The following is a 22,505-nucleotide window of genomic DNA, read 5'->3' as shown; positions in this document are numbered from 1 at the left end:
CCATATAATGTTTGTCCTTCTCCAATTGACTTATTTCACTCAGCATCATACCCTCCAGTTCCATCCACGTCGAAGCAAATGGTGGGTATTTGTCGTTTCTAATGGCTGAGTAATATTCCATTGTATACATAGACCACATCTTCTTTATCCATTCATCTGTCGTAGGACATTGTGGCTCCTTTCACAGTTTGGCTATTGTGGCCATTGCTGCTATAAACATCGGGGTGCAGGTGTCCTGGTGTATCACTACATCAGTATCTTTGGGGTAAATCCCCAGCAGTGCAATTGCTGGGTCATAGGGCAGATCTATTTTTAACTCTTTGAGGAACCTTCACACAGTTTTCCAGAGTGGCTGCACCAGGTCACATTCCCACCAACAGTGTAAGAGGGTTCCCTTTTCTCCGCATCCTCTCCAACATTGGTTGTTTCCTGCCTTGTTAATTTTCCCCATTCTCACTGGGGTGAGGTGGTATCTCATTGTGGTTTTGATTTGTATTTCCCTGATGGCAAGTGATGGGGAGCATTTTCTCATGTGCATGTTGGCCATGTCTATGTCATCCTTTGTGAGATTTCTGTTGATGTCTTTTGCCCAATTTCATGATTGGATTGTCTGTTTCTTTGCTGTTGAGTTTAATAAGTTCTTTATAGATCTTGGAAACTAGCCCTTTATCTGATACGTCATTTGCAAATATCTTCTCCCATTCTGTAGGTTGTCTTTGAGTTTTGTTGACTGTATCCTTTGCTGTGCAAAAGCTTCTTATCTTGATGAAGTCCCAATAGTTCATTTTTGCTTTTGTTTCTTTTGCCTTCGTGGAAATATCAGAAAGGGAGACAGAACATGAAAGACTCCTAACTCTGGGACACGAACTAGGGGTGGTGGAAGGGGAGGTGGGCGGGGGGTGGGGGTGACTGGGTGACGGACACTGATGGGGGCACTTGACGGGATGAGCACTGGGTGTTATTCTATATGCTGGCAAATTGAACACCATTAAAAAATAAATTTATAAAAAAATGCTCTACTTTCAGATAACAGAGGAAAACTGTCTTGGAAAAAAGATCATTATTGACTAATAAAGTTAGAGCTATTGAACAGTGGGACATTAGTTAGAGTCTTGTCTGCAATTTAAAATCCCAAAGTGTAAATTCTCTCATTACATAAACTAGAAAAAATTTTTGTATGTCTGAATATGTCATCATTCTCCTAAGGCAATCATGACAAGCTCTCAGAATGCCAGCTGTATTAATATATGATGTGAACAATGAATTTGAATAAATACGGAAGCTCTGAAGATAATTCAAGGTAGTCCATCTTTGTTCCAAATGAGAAGAAAACTCTAATATAATGAGTGTTAGCCAATTTTAAGAGAAACTAAAGGGTTTTTAAAAATATACTCTTAGCAATTACATCTTAAATTTATCTTGGGTTTACATTTTAGACTCTCGTCAAAAAGTTAAATTGAGGGCAGCCTGGGTGGCTCAGCAGTTCAGTGCCACCTTTGGCCCAGGGCGTGATCCTGGAGTCCCAGGATCGAGTCCCATGTCAGGCTCCCTGCATGGAGCCTGCTTCTCCCTCTGCCTGTGTCTCTGCCTATGTGTGTCTCTCATGAATAAATAAATAAAAATATTTTTTTAAAAAGTTAAATTGAAACAAATATACTCTTGTAATAAGTCTCAAGTAAACTAAAATATCCATTTACCAGCTAGCCAGTTTTTTGTTTATAATTGCTTTGTTAAAATTGATAGACCAATAGGTGATTTCCTAGTCTTTTTTCTGTCATTCTCTTTTCTTTCCTTTTTTTTTTTTTTAACAAAGCAATGGACTGGATTACTTTTATAATAAGGCAAAAATCTAGCAAAAAATGAAAGAAGCAATAAGCTCTTATAAACTTTGAATATGTGAAGAAGACAAAGAGATTAGACCCATCCCAAAGGCTTAACTTAACATGATCCTCTTGCAGTGCTTTCAATCTGCATCAGTCAAGGGTGTCACTAGCCAGTTTCGGAATACAGAAAACTGACAGTCCTGTTTGGACATGTCTCTCCCACATATCTCATTGCTATCTAGAGCATATCCGTATTCTCACCAAATCCTACCAATCTTAGATCATTAACATTTCTTAAATTCATTCATCTTTGTCTAGTTCTGCTGCTGTTTCTCAAATTGCCACTGTTTCTCATCAGATGTATTTACTCGCATCCTAACTCTGGTCCTCTTATCCTTCCTGATCTTCTCCAGGTTCTTCTGCACTTTTGAACCAGAGTGATTTGCATGTTAAAATGCAAATTTAATCATGTCTCTTGTCTTCTTTTGCACTGTTCTTAGGATAAATATCAAAACCTTCAACATGAGCTTCATGGCTCCACATGGTCTGTTCCTGCCTCATCTCCTACCAAGAGCTCCCTCATTCTCTGTGCTCTAGACACATGACCTTACTTTAACTTCTAGAACATGGCATTTGTCTATAGGGAACCTATATCTAGCATGGCACCTGGTATAGGGTAGAAGGCAATAAATATCTTGATGAATGCACAGGATGAATAAATGAAGTATAATGTGGCAGGATAATGTCATACTGGGTAGATGTATACTACGAGAACTTCTGCTTTGTCATGTATAATACATATTTTAGATTGTTTTCTTCACAAGGAAACCACTGTCAACACCATTGCACGATATGTAAAGAACAAAGTTTACAAGTCAAGGCAATAGATTTTTCTTTGATTTACATGACAAGAGATATTCATCTGCACTTCGATTGGGAATACAAAGGCTACTTTACTTATCATATGCATTAATTAAAATATCATTCATTCATAGTTTTAACCCAGAGAAAATATCTTTTATGAAGATATTAAATAATAAATTCATACACACAGAAAAACTCACATTTTGACTGAGAAAGGCACAGATGCTCTTCAGAGTAAAAATAACTTCAATAGCAATTTCTTTGAAAGAATACAATTTTAAAGTAAATATGTGGTTCAGGCATTTTCTGAATGGGATTGCTGAGTTGATTTTGAACTGGGAGTTGTAATCTAATCAGGTCAATCTAGCCTGTGATCCAGCAGATAGAAACTCAGTTGTGTGGAAGAGGAAAAATGAGAAGATTAATATTTACTATGAAGTACACAATGTAAAGAGGATTTAATAGATAGATACTCTCTCTTAATCCCTATAACAACCTAGAGTGTTATCTTCCATTATCTCCAGTTTACTGCTAGGAAGCAGAGCTTAGGAGGTTACACAGATATTAAGGGCAGATGTAGTATTTGTCTGACTCCAAAAACTTCTCTTGATTTCCTGTGATTAACTGCAAAGCTCGCCTGCTTATTACTCCTCCTCAGGGACCACCACAGACACTTCTTACCTTCTGGGGTTAGAAGATTCTATAGATTCTCTATAGATTTCCAAGTGACTGAACTCCAGTTACTCCAACAGTTACTATCATTACTCTAAATTACTCCTAATCCTAGCTAGGAAATTTATTTTAGTGCTGTCTTAGTGGCTTCATTATTTTCATTTTTTTTAAATTTTTTTTAAAGATTTTATTCATTTATTCATGAGAGACACACAGAGAGAGGCAGATACACAGGCAGAGGGAGAAGCAGGCTCCCTGAGGGGACCCCGATTCCGATGTGGAACTCGATCCCAGGACCCCGAGATCATGACCTGAGCCAAAGGCAGACACCCAACCACTGAGCCACCCAGGCGCCCCTATTATTTTCATTTATAGCATTCTCTGTATGAGATTCTTTAAAGATCAATCAATGGCTTAAAATTCTTTTTCCTTTTGAAATGTATTGTCATTTATCTGAATAGAAAATGTTGAAATTTGAGGATCTTGGTTTCATTAAATACAATTGTGCAAAAATACTTCTGCACATCTTCAGTGAACTTTTAATTATATGTCTAATAAAACCTCTCTCTAAAGACTGGGTGTTAAAGGCCCATTTCTGGACTACTCACCAAATTTCTTGTATTCTAAATTGACTTCTCATAGTATGCTATAAATTCTGAAAGAAATAATTTGAAGACCAAAAGGTTATAATAACAAATATTTGGACAAAGAATAAAACATTCTGATGTCTTCTAAATAGTGGAGATTATCAGACTCACAGATTTTGGCTTAATGTTATAAAATCAAAGTCAATCAGAGATGATTGTCTGGATTTTTAATTTTCATATGAACTGTCTCTAATTTCTAAAGCAGCCCTGTTTGAATTAACCAATTAAGATGTAGGCTCCAGTTTTATATTGCCAGTAACTTGCTAAGCATTTCACTGCCAGCTGTCTTTCTTTCTGTCTTTTTCGTAAGACAGGAAAAAAAAGTACTTGTTTTTTTTGTGAAGATTTTAGTCCAAAAAATGACTTACGTTTTTGTAAAAATGGCACATGTCATCCTTGAAAACAAAGGACTCTCAAATCATCAACTTTTATTGAGCATTAACCTTGTGTCAATTAATGGAAAGGTGATAGAGAAAATAGAATTTATTCATTTATTTATTTAAAGATGAACTCATACTATATTACAATAAAGTATTACCAGAAACAAATTCAAACTTAGATAAGGAGAGTTACCAGAAGAAAGACTTTGCAACCAGGAACAACTTCCAATCTCAGAAATCTCTAAGTGTCTCAAAATCAGACAGAAAAGTCTTCTCATGTGCAGGGGAAGGAGAAGTGTTACGGGTTGAACTTTGTCTCCCAGAAAGGTATGTTGAAGTCTCAAATCCCAGTATCTCAGCACGTGACCTTATTTGGAAAGAGTCATCGCAGATAGTCAAGATGAGGTCATACGAAGTAGGATGTGCCCTTCATCCAATAGAACTATAAGAGCATGTGAAGATACAAGGGGAAAATAGTATGGAGCTGGATACCGGAGTAATATAGCTGCCAACCAGGGAGCACCAATGATTAACAGCCACCAAAAGCTAGGAGGAGGTAAGGAAGGATTGCACCCTGCGACTCAGAGGGAACATGGTCCTGTTGACACCTTGAAGACCTTTCAGACTTCTAGCCCTCCACAACCGTAAAAGAATCAAGTTCTAGTGTTTTAAGCCACCTGGTTTATGGTAATTTGTTACAGCAGATCTAAGAGACTAACACAAGGGGTAAAAAATATTAGCAGAAACTTTTAAGAGGCAGTTGGGCAAGCAAGGAGAAATGCCCAATGGGGTCTCATGGGAAAAGAGTCTTGGCGCATTCAGCGAGTTCTCAGAATAAACTGATTTGGGGGTTTGTTTTGCTTTTTTTTTTTTTTTTAAGATGTATTTATTTATTTATTTATTTATTATTTATGACAGAGAGAGAGAGAGACAGGCAGAAACACAGGCAGAGGAAGAAGCAGGCTCCACAGACAGAGCCCCACGCAGGACTCGATTCCGGGTCTCCAGGAATACAGAGACCCTGGCTGAAGGCAGGGCTGAAGGCGGCACTAAACCGCTAAGCCACCGGGGCAGCCCCTTGTCCTTGCTTTTTTAGTGCTTGCTCAGGCTTGGGAGGTAATCAGAACTCAAAGAAGGAAAGAAGCCTGCCTAAAGCCTAATCAAGACAAAGCAGATGTAAGAAATGGGCAATTGTGAATACGTGGTCAGTATGAAATTAATTTTATTTGAATTTCAATGGAAAAATAATTAAGTGAAACTAAAGAGATTGAGGAAATTCACATATTTCTGCACAAAGACTTCAATTCCCAAAGAATTTATTTAATGTAAAGACTTATGTAAGAGGTCAGAATTCATGGTTTTTTTTTGTTGTTGTTGAACTATAGGGTTAAGTTTTGAACTAATTTTTGACTTGATGCTAGGGGACATGGAATTTAGCACACATGTAAGTGCTTTTCACCCTCTGGAGCTCATCTGCTTTGTGAGGCATGTTACTAGTCTTATGACAGCAAATTTTATAAGTTGTACATAATTCCCACAATTTTTCATCTGTCCATTGGTCTCAGGGTCTTTTTTCCTGAAATATTTATTTTCATCCATCTTTTGGTTGTCTCAACTTTGGCATAGAAACTTTTTTTCTTTTTTCAATTTTAATAGTAGGCTCTTTGGTCTAAGTTTTTGAATTCTTTTTTTTTTTTTTTTAACAATTTTATTTACTTATTCATGAGAGAGAGAGAGAGAGAGGCAGAGACACAGGCAAAGGGAGAAGCAGGCTCCCCACAGGGAGCCTGATGAGGGACTCTGTCCCAGGACCCCAGGTCATGCCCTGAGCCAAAGGCAGACGCTCAACCACTGAGCCACTCAGGTGTCTTTTGAAGTTCTTGAATTCTTGATAATTTCTCTAATTTCATTTAAATTTGAAAGACAATTTGGCTCGGCATGAAATTCTTGAGTCATACTTTGTTTTCCCCAAAATTTTCTAGATCTTGCTTCTTTGTCTTCTGACATTGAATGGGGCATTGAAGGAAGTCTCAAACCAATCATATTTATTCCTCTTGTCTAGGATTTGCTTCTGTAACATCCCATCTGCCAGGATTCCCTTATGACTTTTTCTGTATTCTCTTTAGGTTACCAAATTCACCAAAGTATAATTTGGTATTAAACATTAGATAATAGTTTGTCCTGGGGACATTGTATACTCTCTTGATCTTCAAATGAAAAAATTTTTAAAGAATTTACTTACTTGTTTGTTTTTATTCTCTTTTGTTCTCTTAGAGTATCAGCTATGCATTTGTTGGATCCCTATTGATGAATTTTCATTCCTGTTATCATTTTCATATTCCTGTTCTTTTCCTGTTTTCTTTTTTTTTTTTTTTTTAATTTTTATTCATTTATGATAGTCACACAGAGAGAGAGAGAGAGGCAGAGACACAGGCAGAGGGAGAAGCAGGCTCCATGCACCGGGAGCCCGATGTGGGATTCAATCCCGGGTCTCCAGGATTGCGCCCTGGGCCAAAGGCAGGCGCTAAACCGCTGCGCCACCCAGGGATCCCTCCTGTTTTCTTTTGAGTGATTTCCTCAAGCCTATTTGTACTTTGTGTCCCTGACATAATTCTATTTGTGTTTCATTCAAGGTGGGGGGATCTAATATAGCCTATACGTAATTCAATTTTCTTGTCTTAATTTTGTTTTGAATGATTTCCTTTTTTTTTATAATTTTATTTTATTTTAATTTTTATTTATTTACAATAGTCACAGAGAGATAGAGAGAGAGAGAGAGAGAGAGAGAGGCAGAGCAGAGGGAGAAACAGGCTCCATGCGCCGGGAGCCCGACGTGGGATTCGATCCCGGGTCTCCAGGATCGCGCCCTGGGCCAAAGGCAGGCGCCAAACCGCTGCGCCACCCAGGGATCCCTTGAATGATTTCTTCAAGTCTATCAATGCACTGTGTCCCTTTCTTTAATTCACATTTACTTTAGTTTTTGGTGTTTCCAACATTATTTTATGTCTCTATTCATGTGTATTTTTGTTTTCCATTTCTATTTTAAGCTCTAGCTGATAACTTTTAATCTCTTTGTTGCTTTATAATCTTTGTATCTTGTGTTTTCTTTTTCAGTGTTCTCTGCATAGGTGTATATATAAGATATATATGTTATATATGTAATGTTTTATATACATTATACATATATATAAACCATTATATATATACACACACACACACACACACACACACACACATATCTGTTCTAGAAGGGAAAGGAGTGAGAGAGCTCTCTGGTGTTCCTTTTATAATGCCTTAATCCCACTCAGGAGAGTTTGACCCTTATGACCTAAGCACCTCCCAAAGGCCCTGCCTATCTAATAATATCACATTGGGTACTAAAATTTCAATATATGAATTTTGAGGGGACACAAACATTCAGACCATATATATATATATTTGTCATACACTGTCTATGTCTCTTTGGATGATTACTTTTGTGATGTACGTCCAACACTTACTGAGCATTTGCTATTTGCAGACACACTTCTAAGCCCTTAGTCCTCATTATCTCATTAGATATAAGTGCTTCATTTGTTTACATATGCTTTTCTACTTCTTTTTGTGAACATTCATTCTGGTTAGTAGTTGAGTTTGAAGGAGTGGATGAGTTATTTATTAGAGAGTATAAAGTAGTGTGGCCATGACAGAATTGTGGAATAAGCTGAAGTCTTGTCAAAAAACTCTTCTGAGCTAATGGCTCCAATACCTGGTCCCAAAATATATTATTTTTTTATACCTTTGAGACGTTTTCCCTCTGTGTTCTTACAACTGGTGTTGCATACAGGGAAGCACTGGATATCCATTGCAACCTGGCCCTCACTATTTCTTTCTCCTCTTTCACTTTATTCTGCTTCCAGCAGTGGCAAAGTCACTATAAACCTTTCTTTTTCAACTAAGCTTACTTCTAGACAGGAATTGCAAACTTAAGTGCCCACAAGGACCCAATATATAGACATTACAAGTACTCCAGCTTTGATAGGCCAGTCTATTTTCTACATTAAAAAGAAGTCTTTTAAAGATTCAGTCCTGACATTTTTCTCAATTTCCTTAGTCAAACCCCACTAAAAGTAAAAGTAGTTACAAACAAAAAGATAAAATACACACAGGAAGTAGAAAAATAAAAGCATGAGGAATAGGTACAATGTACCAATCTCTGAAATAAGGAAGCTACCACAGTGTATGAGCATAGACCATTAAGCTCGCCAAACGAATACTGAGAATGCTTCAGGAAGAAGAGGCAGCACACAGAGAAGCAACATCTCACACTCCTGACTTTGAGGAGGGCTCAGTTCTTCCCACAAAATAAATGTCCCCATTTAGAAAGCCATATGCAGTAACCCTATCTATCTATCATCTATCTATCTTTTAAAAAATTCTTCACTGCTTACTCTTCCTGTTGCTGTGGTTTACATAGTCACACTCATCTCTTTGGAAAACATATTTCCTTTCTTAAGGTAGGGAGAATAAAGCTACCTCTCGTCAATACTACTTATACTCGTAAAGTGTGACTATTATCTGCTAATGTAGTAGTTTTCAATTTCGAGCTCTTGAGCTGTTTATCATATGTCAACACATCAAAGGTAGATCATGAGTTTTCCTAAAAAATTGTATAGAAACAATAAAAATAACTTTTTCTTTCCACTTTGGATGAAATGTTACTAATCGGAGCAACAAGACTAATTTCTAATGTTGATCTGAAAATCTGGATGGCTGTTAGTGTCATTTTAACTTTTAAATGGTATAGAATCTGAATTATTTATTGACAAATTCAATTTATTTTAGACTGAACTTTTCAAAATATAAGACTCATTTTCATGACACTGTATCTTATTACAATAAATGAAAGTTTAATTCAATGTATATATGTCCAACAATGTTGAGGTATTGAAGTAAATGGTAAATAGCCATTAAAAATGTTTTTGAAACACTTAATAAAATATAAAATATTCAGGACATAATCATAAGAAGAAAGAAATATGGATACAAAATCACATTTACACTGTCTCAGTTTTAGAAAAAACATACACATAAAGTAATTGACAGGGGATAAACTATTAATTATGATTATCTCTGGGTCATGAAATTATGGATGATTCCTAATTTTCTTCTTCATGTTTTCATTGAATTTTCTAAATTGTCTCCATTAGATATGGGTTTTATGATAAGGGCAAATAAAATTTTAAAAGTGATCTATAGGAAAAAAATGGAAGAATAGTCCTGAGTAATGAAAAAGTTTGGAATTACTACTTTATGCTGTAATGGAAATTAGCAAGATAAAAAGAGAGGTAAATTAATTAGTTCATTTCTTTCTTCCAAGATGACTCCAGGGCCTCTCTTCAAGCTTTAACACTCATTAACCTAAAATGATCACTTGGTTACTTTTACTTGACCAGCCTAGAACAATGTTTAGTCTCAGCATAAAGAAGAGATGTGAGGGGAGAAGAGATGTGAGACATCAAGAGATGGCTCAGTCAGTTAAGTATCCAACTAATGATTTTGGCCCAGGTGATGATCTCAGGGTTGAGAGATGTAACACCATGGCATCTCCATGCTCAGCAGAGGAGTCTGCCTAAGATTCTCTCTCTCCCTCCTCCTTTGCCCATCTCAGCTCACACACTCCCTCTCTCTCTCTCTCTCTCTCTCACACACACACACAAAGACAGATATGATATACATCCTTAAATTCTGAAAACAAAAATGGTAAAATGAATAAAATTAATGAAAGTAATCAAAGGAATTCTAATTTTTTAAAAATTAGCACTTTTTTTCCTTTCAGTGTATTGAAAAACATACACTCTGGTAAACTCCCAGGTTTTCTATATCCTCTAACATTTATGCCACAATTGCTAGTAAACAAGAATAATATGAAAAAACACTATGTGTAAAGCACTTTAGAAATGATAATCATGTCATAGGATTCAGTTTTTATTTAACAAAACAAATAGAGATTGTTAAATACAATATATGTGGTCTCAATTGAAACAAAGTATCTTTAGTAAAGAAATAATTGAGTTTTTAGTTAAAAGGACCCTAGAATAACAATAAATAGGGATTTTATATTAAAATGAGTGAACTTTTCAATTTAATGATTCTATTTTTAGATTTACAAGTTTTAAGTGAAATCTGCTGTTTTTTAGCACTCTGTTTTTTACTATGCCTAATGTAAGTCGGAATTCACTGCAATTCCAAAAAGTGCCCTGAGAAGTATTTGATTAGTTATCCGAAAGCAATTCTTTCAATATCTAGCTGTTTTGGAAAAGCATCAAAATTATATTTCTAGTAGGTAAGACACACTTTATGACAGTTGTTTTGTTCCTAGACTTGTTTTTTAAAAGTATATTGAGCTATTTTACTGTTAAAACTCTATGTGTGCATATTTTGCTCTTGTGTGAATTCTTCTTCAGGGAAAACCTTTACCTTAAAGCATTCCAGTGTGTTTCCAAGGCCCTTGTTCTCAGTCAGAAACAAAGATGAGGTCAGTAAAGGAACCTCGGCCCATTCAGCATTAGGGTCTTTGTCAGCTATCACCAACAGCAGGGTTTATGACAAATGAGGAGCCAGGCTTCCAGCTGAATTTCAGTGTAGTTATTTTTGTTTTAATGTATGTGTGAATCAATTAATCCTGTCATAGAAGGGCATCGTAAACTGTGTGCCAGAGTTAATGAGTCAGCCATTATCACATCATTACACCAGCTGGCATAATGTAGCATGTGTTGTTTGTCATAATATACACTGCCATGCTTAACAACCATTAACTGTTTACACGAGCAGTCATATTTTTTTTCAAAGAACTTTCAGCGACTGGTTAATATTTTGAAGGCTTTTTAAGTGAAGAACTACTACAAGGAAAAGATATTCTCACAAAGATAGCCCACGGTGTAAGAAACTAACGCCAGGGAAGACACTTGGAAGACAGTTAGTCTTGAGGACCTTTCAGATAAAGTCTCAGTGCTGCAGAATCAAGGAAATCCTAAGCCTGATGTGCATGACTCATTCAACCACCATGAGGCACTACCATCTAGATGAAAGGAAAGATACTGTCATGAGAAAAAGCTGGTGAGGTAGAATTTCTTATTGTTATGTTTTTGGAGGATCAATGGGGCCTGTTCCCAGGATTTATGTAACAGCATCAGGACTTCCTGAGAGAAGATACGATTGCAGGTTTACAGTTAAAAAAAAAAAAAATCATTGTAAAAAGCTTGGCAGGTATGGTTTTCTTGGCTGATGAAAGGCAGCATGTGGCCTATGAAAATCATAGTTGACCAACTTTCTGTGGATTCGTTTCTGGCGACTTCTGCACATTTTCATTAGTCGTATGAATTTCTCCAGCCAGATACAGATACCACGAGTAAAGGTGAAGTTTCCTAAAGAGTCAGAAGCAGAAATAACAGAAACCTTTACCCACTTTAACTGAAAGCTGATTTTCTCAGTGGAGATTTGGTCACAGGTTAACAATGTTTAAGTTAGCCAAGGAAATTTAATAAAACACAAATTTAGTAAAACTATGATTTTACAAGTAAATAAGAAAGTAAACTGAATATAAGGGATTGGATTGGACACAAATAATGGGGAAAAATCTGATAATATAATTGAAAGCTCTGCAAAGTGTATACACTACAAGCTACTACGTTAGTGCTAGAATAGTCTTCCAGTTTGTTTTTTATAGTGGTTTATAAAAGTAAAATTGACCACAGATACTTTCTCCATGGTTGGGAAGAATTATTCCTATCTTTTGAGAATTTCACTTGGCAGGCACTTAGTTTTAGAAATATGCATGCTGTAACATATCATAATTTAATTTTCTAAATACAAACATATACACATGCTTCTGCGTTTTGAGGCTTTTGTGCTGTCTATAACTGCTGTTGCACTCAATATTTTTTTATATAAACTTATTTTTAATTGGTGTTCAATTTGCCAACATATAAGATAAAACCCAGTGCTCATCCCATCAAGTGCCCCTCTCAGTGCCCATTATCCAGTCACTCCCACCCCCCGCCCACCTCCCTTTCTACCACCCCTAGTTCGTGTCCCAGAGTTTGGAGTCTTTCATGTTTTGTCTCCCTTTCTGATATTTCCCACTCATTTTTTCTCCTTTCCCCTTTATTCTCTTTCACTACTTTTTATGTTCCCCGAATGAATGACCATATAATATTGTCCTTCTCTGATTGACTTATTTCACTCAGCATAAAACCCTCCAGCTCCATCCACGTTGAAGCAAATGGTGAGTATTTGTCGTTTCTACTGGCTGAGGAATATTCCATTGTATACATAAACCACATCTTCTTTATCCATTCATCTTTCGATGGACACCGAGGCTCCTTCCACAGTTTGGCTATCGTGGCCATTGCTGCTAGAAACATCGGGGTGCAGGTGTCCTGGCATTTCACTGCATCTGTATCTTTGAGGTAAAACCCCAGCAGTGCAACTACTGGGTTGTAGGGCAGGTCTATTTTTAACTCTTCGAGGAACCTCCACACAGTTTTCCAGAGTGGCTGCATCAGTTCACATTCCCACCAACAGTGCAAGAGGATTCCCCTTTCTCCACATCCCCTCCAACATTTGTTGGTTCCTGTCTTGCTAATTTTCCCAATTCTCACTGGTGTGAGGTGGTGTCTCATTGTGGTTTTGATTTGTATTTCCCTGATGGCCAGAGTGATGTGGAACATTTTCTCATGTGCTTGTTGGCCATGTCTATGTCATCCTTTGTGAGATTTCTGTTGATGTCTTTTGCCCAATTTCATGATTGGATTGTCTGTTTCTTTGCTGTTGAGTTTAATAAGTTCTTTATAGATCTTGGATACTAGCCCTTTATCTGATACGTCATTTACAAATATCTTCTCCCATCCTGTAGGGTGTCTTTTAGTTTTGTTGACTGTATCCTTTGCTGTGCAAAAGCTTCTTATCTTGATGAAGTCCTAATAGTTCATTTTTGCTTTTCTTTCTCTTGCCTTCATGGATGAATCTTGCAAGAAGTTACTGTGGCCGAGTTCAAAAAGGGTGTTACCTGTGTTCTCCTCTAGGATTTTGATGGAATCTTGTCTAACATTTAGATCTTTCATCCATTTTGAGTTTATCTTTGTGTCTGGTGCAAGAGAATGGTCTAGTTTCATTCTTCTGCATGTGGATGTCCAATTTTCCCAGCACCATTTATTGAAGAGACTGTCTTTTTTCCAGTGGATAGTCTTTCCTGCTTTGTCAAATATTAGTTGACCATAAAGTTGAGGGTCCACTTCTGGGTTCTCTATTCTGTTCCACTGATCTATGTGTCTGTTTTTGTGCCAGTACCACACTGTCTTGATGACCACAGCTTTGTAGTACAACCTGAAATCTGGCATTGTGATGCCCCCAGCTATGGTTTTCTTTTTTAATATTCCCCTGGTTATTTGGGATCTTTTCTGATTCCACACAAATCTTAAAATAATTTGTTCCAACTCTCTGAAGAAAGTCCATAGTATTTTGATAGGGATTGTATTAAACGTGTAAATTGCCCTGGGTAACATTGACATTTTCACAATGTTAATTCTTCCAGTCCATGAGCATGGAATATTTTTCACTCTCTTTGTGTCTTCCTCAATTTCTTTCAGAAGTGTTCTATAGTTTTTAGGGTATAGATCTTTTACCTCTTTGGTTAGGTTTATGCCTAGGTATCTTATGCTTTGGGGTACAATTGTAAATGGGATTGACTCCTTAGTTTTTCTTTCTTCAGTCTCTTGTTAGTGTATAGAAATGTCACTGATTTCTGGGCATTGATTTTGTATCCTGCCACAACTGCTGAATTGCTGTATGAGTACTAGCAATCCTGGGGTGGAGTCTTTTGGGTTTTCTATGTAGAGTATCATGTCATCTGCACAGAAGGAGAGTTTGACTTCTTCTTTGCCAATTTGAATGCCTTTGATTTATTTTTGTTTTCTGATTGCTGAGGCTAGGACTTCCAGTACTATGTTGAATAGCAGTGGTGAGAGTGGACATCCCTGTCTTGTTTCTGATCTTAGGGGAAAGGCTCCCAGTGTTTCCCCATTGAGAATGATATTTGCTGTGGGCTTTTCGTAGATGGCTTTTAAGATGTTGAGGAATGTTCCCTCTATCCCTACACTCTGAAGAGTTTTGATCAGGAATGGATGCTGTATTTTGTCAAATGCTTTCTCTGCATCTAATGAGAGGATCGTATGGTTCTTGGTTTTTCTTTTGCTGATATGATGAATCACATTGTTTTATGAGTGTTGAACCAGCCTTGCATCCCGGGGATAAATCCTACTTGGTTATGGTGAATAATCTTCATAATGTACTGTTGTATCCTATTGGCTAGTATCTTGTTTAGAATTTTTGCATCCATGTTCATCAGGGATACTGGTCTATAATTCTCCTTTTTGGTGGGGTCTTTGTCTGGTTTTGGAATTAAGGTGATACTGGCCTCATAGCATGAATTTGGAAGTACTCCATCTCTTTCTATCTTTCCAAACAGCTTTAGTAGAATAAGTATGGTTTCTTCTTTAAATGTTTGATAGAATTCCCCAGGGAAGCCATCCAGCCCTGGACTTTTGTGTCTTGGGAGGTTTTTGATGACTCCTTCAATTTCCTCCCTGGTTACTGGCCTGTTCAGGTTTTCTATTTCTTCATGTTCCATTTTTGGTAGTTTGTGGCTTTCCAGAAATGCGTCCATTTCTTCTAGATTGCCTAATTATTGGCGTATAGCTACTCATAATATGTTTTTAAAATCGTTTGTATTTCCTTGGTGTTGGTAGTGATGTCTCCTTTCTCATTCATGATTTTATTAATTTGAGTCTTCTCTCTCTTCTTTTTAATAAGGCTGGCTAATGGTTTAACTATCTTATTAATTCTTTCAAAGAACCAACTCCTGGTTTTGTTGATCTGTTCCACAGTTCTTCTGGTCTCAATTTCATTGAGTTCTGCTCAAATCTTTATTAACTCTCTTCTGCTGGGTGTAGGATCTATTTGCTGTTTTTTCTCTAGCTCCTTTAGGTGCAAGGTGAGCTTTTGTATTTGAGTTCTTTCCAGTTTTTGGATGGATGCTTGTATTGCAATGTATTTCCCCCCTAGGACTGCTTTTGCTATATCCCAAAGATTTTGAACGGTTGTATCTTCATTCTCATTAGTTTCCTTGAATCTTTTTAATTCTTCCTTAATTTCCTGATTGACCTTCTCATCTTTTAGCAGGATGGTCCTTAACCTCCATGTGTTTGAAATCCTTCCAAACTTCTTGTTGTGATTTAGTTCTAATTTCAAGGCATTACAGTCTGAGAATATGCAGGGGACGATCCCAATCTTTGGTATCGGTTCAGACCCGATTTGTGACCCAGTATATGGTCTAATCTGGAGAAAGTTCCATGTGCACTTGAGAAGAATGTGTATTCAGTTGAGTTTGGATGTAAAGTTCTGTAGATATCTGTGAAATCCATCTGGTCCAGTGTATCATTTAAAGCTCTCGTTTCTTTGGAGATGTGCTTAGAAGACCTATCAAGTGTAGAAAGCACTAGATTGAAGTCACCAAGTATAAGTGTATTATTATCTAAGTATGTCTTAACTTTGGTTATTAACTGATTGATATATTGGCAGCTCCCATATTCGGGGCATATATTTTGATGATTGTTAAGTCCTCTTGTTGGATAGATCCTTTAAGTATGATAATAGTGTCCCTATTCATCTCTCACTACAGTCTTCGGGATAAATTATAGTTTATCTGATATAAGGATGGCTACCCCAGCTTTCTTTGGAGGACCATTTGAATGGTAAATGGTTCTCCAACTTTTTATTTTCAGGCTCTAGGTGTCCTTCTGTCTAAAATGAGTCTCTTGTAGACAGCAAATAGATGGGTCCTGCTTTTTTATCCAGTCTGAAACCCTATGCCTTTTGATGTGGTCATTAAGCCCATTCACATTCAGAGTTACTATTGAAAGATATGAGTTTAGTGTCATCATGATACCTATTCAGTCCCTGTTTTTGTGGATTGTTCCATTGGACTTCTTCTTAAAGGGGAATTTTAAGAGTCCCCCTTAAAATTTCTTGCAGAGCTGGTTTGGAGGTCACATATTCTTTCAGTTCCTGCCTGTCTTGGAAGCTCTTTATCTCTCCTTCCATTCTGAATGAGAGCCTTGCTGGATAAAGTATTCTTGGCTGCATGTTTTTCTCATTTAGGACCCTGAATATATCCTGCCAGCCCTTTCTGGCTTGCCAGGTCTCTGTGGTGAGGTCTGCTGTTACTCTGATATTCCTCCCCATATAAGTTAGGGATTTCTTGCCTCTTGCTGCTTTAAGGATCTTCTCATTGTCTTTGGAATTTGCAAGTTTCGCTATTAAATGTCGAGGTGTTGAACGGTTTTTATTGATTTTAGGGGAGGATCTCTCTATTTCCTGGATCTGGAGGCCTGTTTCCCTTCCCAGATTAGGAAAGTTTTCAGCTATGATTTGTTCAAATACATATTGTGGACCTCTGTCCCTTTCAGCGCCCTCGGGAACCCCAATTAAACGTAGATTTTTCTTCCTCAGGCTGTCACTTATTTCCCTTAATCTATCCTCATGATCTTTAATTGTTTGTCTCTTTTTTCCTCAGTTTCCCTCTTTGCCCTTAACTTGTCTTCTGTGTCACTCACTCGTTCTTCCACCTCGTTAACCCTTGTCATTAGGACCTCTAGTTTGAATTGCATCTCATTTAATTGATTTTTAATTTCTGCCTGATTAGATCTTAAATCTGCAGTCATGAAGTCTCTTGAGTCCTTTATGCTTTTTTCTAGAGCCACCAGTAGCTGTATAATAGTGCTTCTGAATTGGCTTTCTGACATTGAATTGTAATCCAGATTTTGTAACTCTGTGGGAGAGAGGACTGTTTCTGATTCTTTCTTTTGAGGTGAGGTTTTCCTTCTAGTCATTTTGCTCAGTGCAGAGTGGCCAAAAACAAGTTGTATTGAGAAAAGGAGAAAAAGAGAGAAGAGAAAGAAGGAAAGAAAAAGAAAAAAAGAAAAACAGAAGAAAAGAGAGAAAAAAAAAGAAAGAGAGGAAAAGAAAAAAAGAAAAAAGGGGGAGGGGAAGAAAACAGAAATCAAAAAACAAAAAACAAGGGGGAGTATCCTCTGATTCTGTATCCTGTAAGTCCCTTGACTTCCCCTGGAACTTTCCAGTGCTGCTTGGTCAATAATTTGTTTTTCCCCTGTCCCTCTACCTGGTCTTCTGGGGGAGGGGCCTGCTGTGCTGATTCTCAGGAGTCAGCAGTTGGGGGAGCTGCTCAGCCCCCTGCCTGGTGCAGGGCTCAGTGAATGATGTTTAAGCTGCTTATGCGGTGAGGGTACTGTGAGGCTCCTGTGAGGCCACTGTGAGGCTTGTTTATCCTGTGAGACCCCAGGAGGAACAACAAGTGGCGGTGGCCAGCTCTGGAGCCCTGGAGTCAGCTCCCGCAGTAACTACCGAGCTCTCCGTCTGCAGGGGCCTGGAGCTCTGGGGGCGGGGCCGCTGATCTGCTCAGCTCGGGGCAGGAGCGTCCTTGCGGTCCTGGGCCCTCCCGGCCTCTGCCTGTCCCGGGGAAGGCTGGGTCCTGGGCTGTGTCCCGGCGCCCTGTTCTCCGGGGCCTGCGCTGGTGGGTTCGCACTCCCGCCCCGCAGCCCCCTCCGCGGAGCCGCCCCCGAGCCCCCCGAGCTGCTCCCGCCCCGCAGCCCCCTCCGCGGAGCCGCCTCCGAGCCCCCCGAGCTGCTCCGGGTCCCGCCGTGCGCTGCAGCCCTTAGGGAGCTCGGCGCACTCTCCCGGGGCGCAGGTGTCTGTTAGTGTCCCCGGGAGCCCAGGGCATCCTCGCCCTCCTGGGTCCTGCTCCACCTCCCTGCGAGCCCCTTTCCACCCGGGAAGGTTGGTGCAGCTCCTGCTTCTCCGGGACGGGACTCTCCTGTCCTGGGGACACTCGCCCCGGCCTCAGCCCGGCTCCTCGCGGGCCCCTCCCCCTTGGAGGCCTTTTGTTTCTTTATTTCTTTTTCCCCGTCTTCCTACCTTGATAGAAGCACGACCTCTTCTCACTGTAGCATTCCAGCTGGTCTCTCTTTAAATCTCAGGCCGAATTTGTAGATTTTCAGGATGATTTGAAGGTTATCTAGGTAATTTGGGGGTACAGGTGACTTGGGGACCCTACTCTTCCGTCATCTTGCCCCTGTTGTACTCAATCTTCACCTACAAATGTATTTCACTGACACAGGGGAAGTACTTAAGACGAACCAAAAAAAGCCAAAATACAATTACCTACTTTTTTTATTTGGTTGGAGAAGTTTTTCTCAAACTTTAAGGCACATAATAATTAACTATGATGTTTATGAAAAATGTAACTTCCCAAAGATTCTGATTCACTTGGTATCAATTGTGCATAAACTGAAACCAATAACCTACATTTTAATAGTTATCCAAATAATTATGATAGAACCATAGAAATATGATTTCTAGGGTACAGATAAATGAGTTATAACAATAAATTTAGAAATATGGTAAAATAAAGGAAAATAATAATTTTGATGCAGTCAATAAAATAGAACTTTCAAAATACATCATATACAAAAAGAAGATGTAATATGCTGAGGTATTAAAAATATTTCAAAATGCTCTTTATGCTTTTATTTTTTTTTCTCTTTATGCTTTTAAAATCTGTCTTAATATTGGAATTTTCATGCACTAGAGTAACAAAAATTTAAAAAGTAAAAAGTATGCTTAATTCTCTTCCATAATTTGATGATCTATAATTTGGTAAAAGTATTCTCATAGAGCCAAATTCTCTCTGTAATATAAACATCTTCAAAAAGTGCAAGGGGAAATCATTCAAAATAAGTCCATACTCTCCAATTTATTCTGCAAAAACATCCTAGTGATCTTGTTAGTGAGCTTCCAGGATCCACAGAAGCTATTGGCAATATGTAGACTGAACAAAGTGAAAATGCCAGCAGTCCTCTGTTTTTGACCCAAAAAAGAAAAACATAAATGGGTGATACCATTGCATTCAACCTAATATCAGTAGAGGAAAATACCTAAAGCAACATATCGAGTCCTGAACTAGCATTGCTGCCATTGGAGGGCACACTGACATTTTAAATAGGCCACAAGAAAAGGATTAATGGAGGCAAATTACTCCTTCAGCCACTCAAGATATGTCTCACATCATGGGTGAAATAGAAATGGAAATGCTTGGAAATGAAGCAAAAAACCTCGAAGACTTTTTTGCCTTGGGACCTTTCAATATCCTGGTTCTTCACCTGGAATATTCCCCCAAGTGACTGGTTTCAGGTCTCAGATGAAATGTCAGCTCTTCAGAGGCTTGTCTTAGCCATCTGATTTAAAATAAGTCATTCAGGCTTGCCGGGGGCATGCACAGGGTTAACCGCAGGCCAGGCCATGCCCCCCCGCCCCCCCAAAAATAAAAAATAATAATAAAATAAAATAAAATAAAATAAAATAAAACGTCGTCCCCAGTCCATTCTCTTTCACAGCACCTATTTCTTTTCCCTCACACTACACATCACAGTTTGTAGTTACATATCTGTGTCTTTGCTTAGAACAGTCTGTCTCTTCACATAATATTCTAAGTTCAAGGAGGACAAGAACCATGTCTGTAGGTGCACAATAAAAAATTGTCGCATGAATTAGCCAGCTAAATCTACTTATTTTCCATTAATATACAAACATCCAAATCCCCATTTTTCTTTCCGTTTAAAGTGTTAGGCACATCCCAACAAATCTACTTTTACCAAATAAACATAACAGAAAAGTAATCTCATTTTCAAAAGTAACTTTAAATAATTACATTTCATGAAAATAATGAAGAACTTGAAGAGGGAAATCACTTTTAAAACTGTTAATATCATACATTGTATAGTATTAGTCTGATTGGCAAGATGTTTTGTCATGTTCTACAAGCAAAATACTTTACCATCAAAACTCAGAGAACTGTTTTAACTTTGAGGAGGTTTATAGCAGCTTATAGAGAAAAGAAGCTATCATATTTCACCAAGTAGAAAGGTAAATTTATTGCTTGGGATGGAAAAAAAGTAAAATTTATTGCTTATATACTTATCAGTTGGCTAATGGGTACTTGACTGCCTAACCACTTCCGATGGGATACTGCTCAATGAACATCATATAATACGGCTACATACACAATGCTGGAGTATGTGTTAGTCATGAAATTGTATTTTGCCTAAAAGTTAGACAAATCAATATCATGCACAGATAAAAATAAAAACACATAAAAAAGAGAAAAGGCAGGACACAGGGAGGGAGAAGGAAGGAAGGAAGGAAGGAAGGAAGGAAGGAAGGAAGGAAGGAAGGCTCTAGAATTATACTGATGCAGTAAGAACAATATATTTGTAAGTAAATTATGTCATCCACAAATTGTCGAGAATTATTGAACTTTAATAATAATTGAACTTAACATTGAATATTAAGAATTCAATATTCAATGAATTCAACAAAGAAGAATGATTTCAGTGAATCTAATACCTGTCTTTCTGTTTAGGCACATCGATTTTTAAAAAAACATTCTAGTAAGTTTTGCTGACCAATTTTAATCATGATATATTAAGTAATCACTGCAACTCTTCCAACATTTTTCATAATCATTCTTGCAAATGTTTATGAAAATATTTTTATCAGAATTATCAAAAAATTATTACTTTTCAGAAGAACAATGGAATTTAATGTACCTAGTAATCACCCCATCTGACTGTGATTAGGTCACCATAATCAGGCACATGGCTTTTCCTCATTTTTTGTGAACTTTGGAACACTAACACACTGAATTCCTATCAAACTCTGATAAAATTAGTTTTTTTTATTTTAAACTATGAATAACTCAATGCCTAGGAAATAAAGTAAACCTTGCCCTTTTTATGGTAAAAATGTAGAAACACTTTATTGCTCATTCTGGATCATAAAAATCTCAGGTCACAACTTTGCCTGTGATTTCAAATTGCCTCAGAATTGCCGTAGAACTCTTTCAACATCTGATGAATGTAGTGTTTCTAATTATCCCAGCTGAACAGTATATTTATCGGTAAATAATTTTGTTTTCAGACCTATTTCCAGTTAAAGTTCCTGGGTCAAGCTTGTTAATTGCCAAATTGTGACTTTGATTACAAAGATACTCTATCTCAGTAAGTAAGTAAGTAAGTGTGAAATTGAAGTCATCATCAATAACAATAACTCAGAAGTCAGCTCCATATAAGCATTCTCCTGCCTTCGTTTCTGTATACTGTCAGTTCCCCTTCCCTGGAGTGCTCTTTCCCAGATAGCCAGGGCTCTTTCCTGACCTTTTCAGGTATCTGCTCAATTACCTTCTCAGTGAGGCCTTTCCTGACCTCAACAGTTAATATTGCAAATGAGCCCCACCCCATTCCTCATATTTTTTCCCCCATGGCAATTCTCATCAGCTAACATTATAAATATATAGATAGATGCAGATACAGATATAGATATATCTTATTATCTGTCTCCTCCACTGGAATGCTAGCTTCATATAAGCAGGGATGTTTGTTTGGTTCACTAATGTTTTCCTAGTGTCTAGTAGATATAAAACTATTATTTGTTAAGTGTATAATGAATGAATGGATGGATGAAGAATAAATGAATGAATGCAAACAAGCCAGCAAACAAAATTTTACCCTTTGATGACAAAATATAAATATATATGTAAGGTGTATATTGTAAGTGATTTTGTGTTAGTTTACAGGGCAAAAAGCAATAAATAATACAAATATATTTGGGGAAGACTGGTTTAACACTAGTTTTTATAGAAGGAAGAATTCTGAAAGCTATAGATGACTACAAGCAAATTTAAATGCAAATAAAAGTCAGAAAATAATATACATTTGTTATTCATTATTCAAAATCAATCAGACCTGTGTTAGAGACTTATTTTAAGTGTGAAAAAGGTCTAAATACTAAATATCAATAATCTACTTAATTAAGAAATGTTATTAAACTTTAGTATTCATGAATTAAAATTAATGTTATTAGAATTTACTAAACTTTTGGTATTCTGCTAAGAAGTCTGGTTGCCACACAACACTTAGCAATATCACAAAGTTCCTACTATGCATATA

The 22,505-nt window shown here is 37.5% G+C and overlaps 1 protein-coding gene across 2 annotated transcripts in view; it reads right to left on the bottom strand.

The window, feature by feature from the left end:
• LOC144304165 (uncharacterized) overlaps positions 1 to 11,085 on the bottom strand; it is a 36,220-nt gene extending 25,135 nt beyond the window's left edge. Inside the window, exon 1 of one of the 2 annotated variants that reach the window (XM_077882629.1) lies at positions 10,846 to 11,085. The gene's annotated coding sequence lies outside the window, so the exon portion shown is untranslated. The remainder of the gene's footprint in view (positions 1 to 10,845) is intronic. The other variant, XM_077882628.1, reaches the window with a different exon arrangement.
• Between the last annotated feature and the right edge of the window lie 11,420 nt (positions 11,086 to 22,505).

Source organism: Canis aureus, chromosome 33 (assembly GCF_053574225.1).
Source record: "Canis aureus isolate CA01 chromosome 33, VMU_Caureus_v.1.0, whole genome shotgun sequence".
NCBI classification, from domain to species: domain Eukaryota; kingdom Metazoa; phylum Chordata; class Mammalia; order Carnivora; family Canidae; genus Canis; species Canis aureus.
Note: the sequence above shows the minus strand (reverse complement) of the source record. Positions and strands in the feature narration are given on the sequence as shown.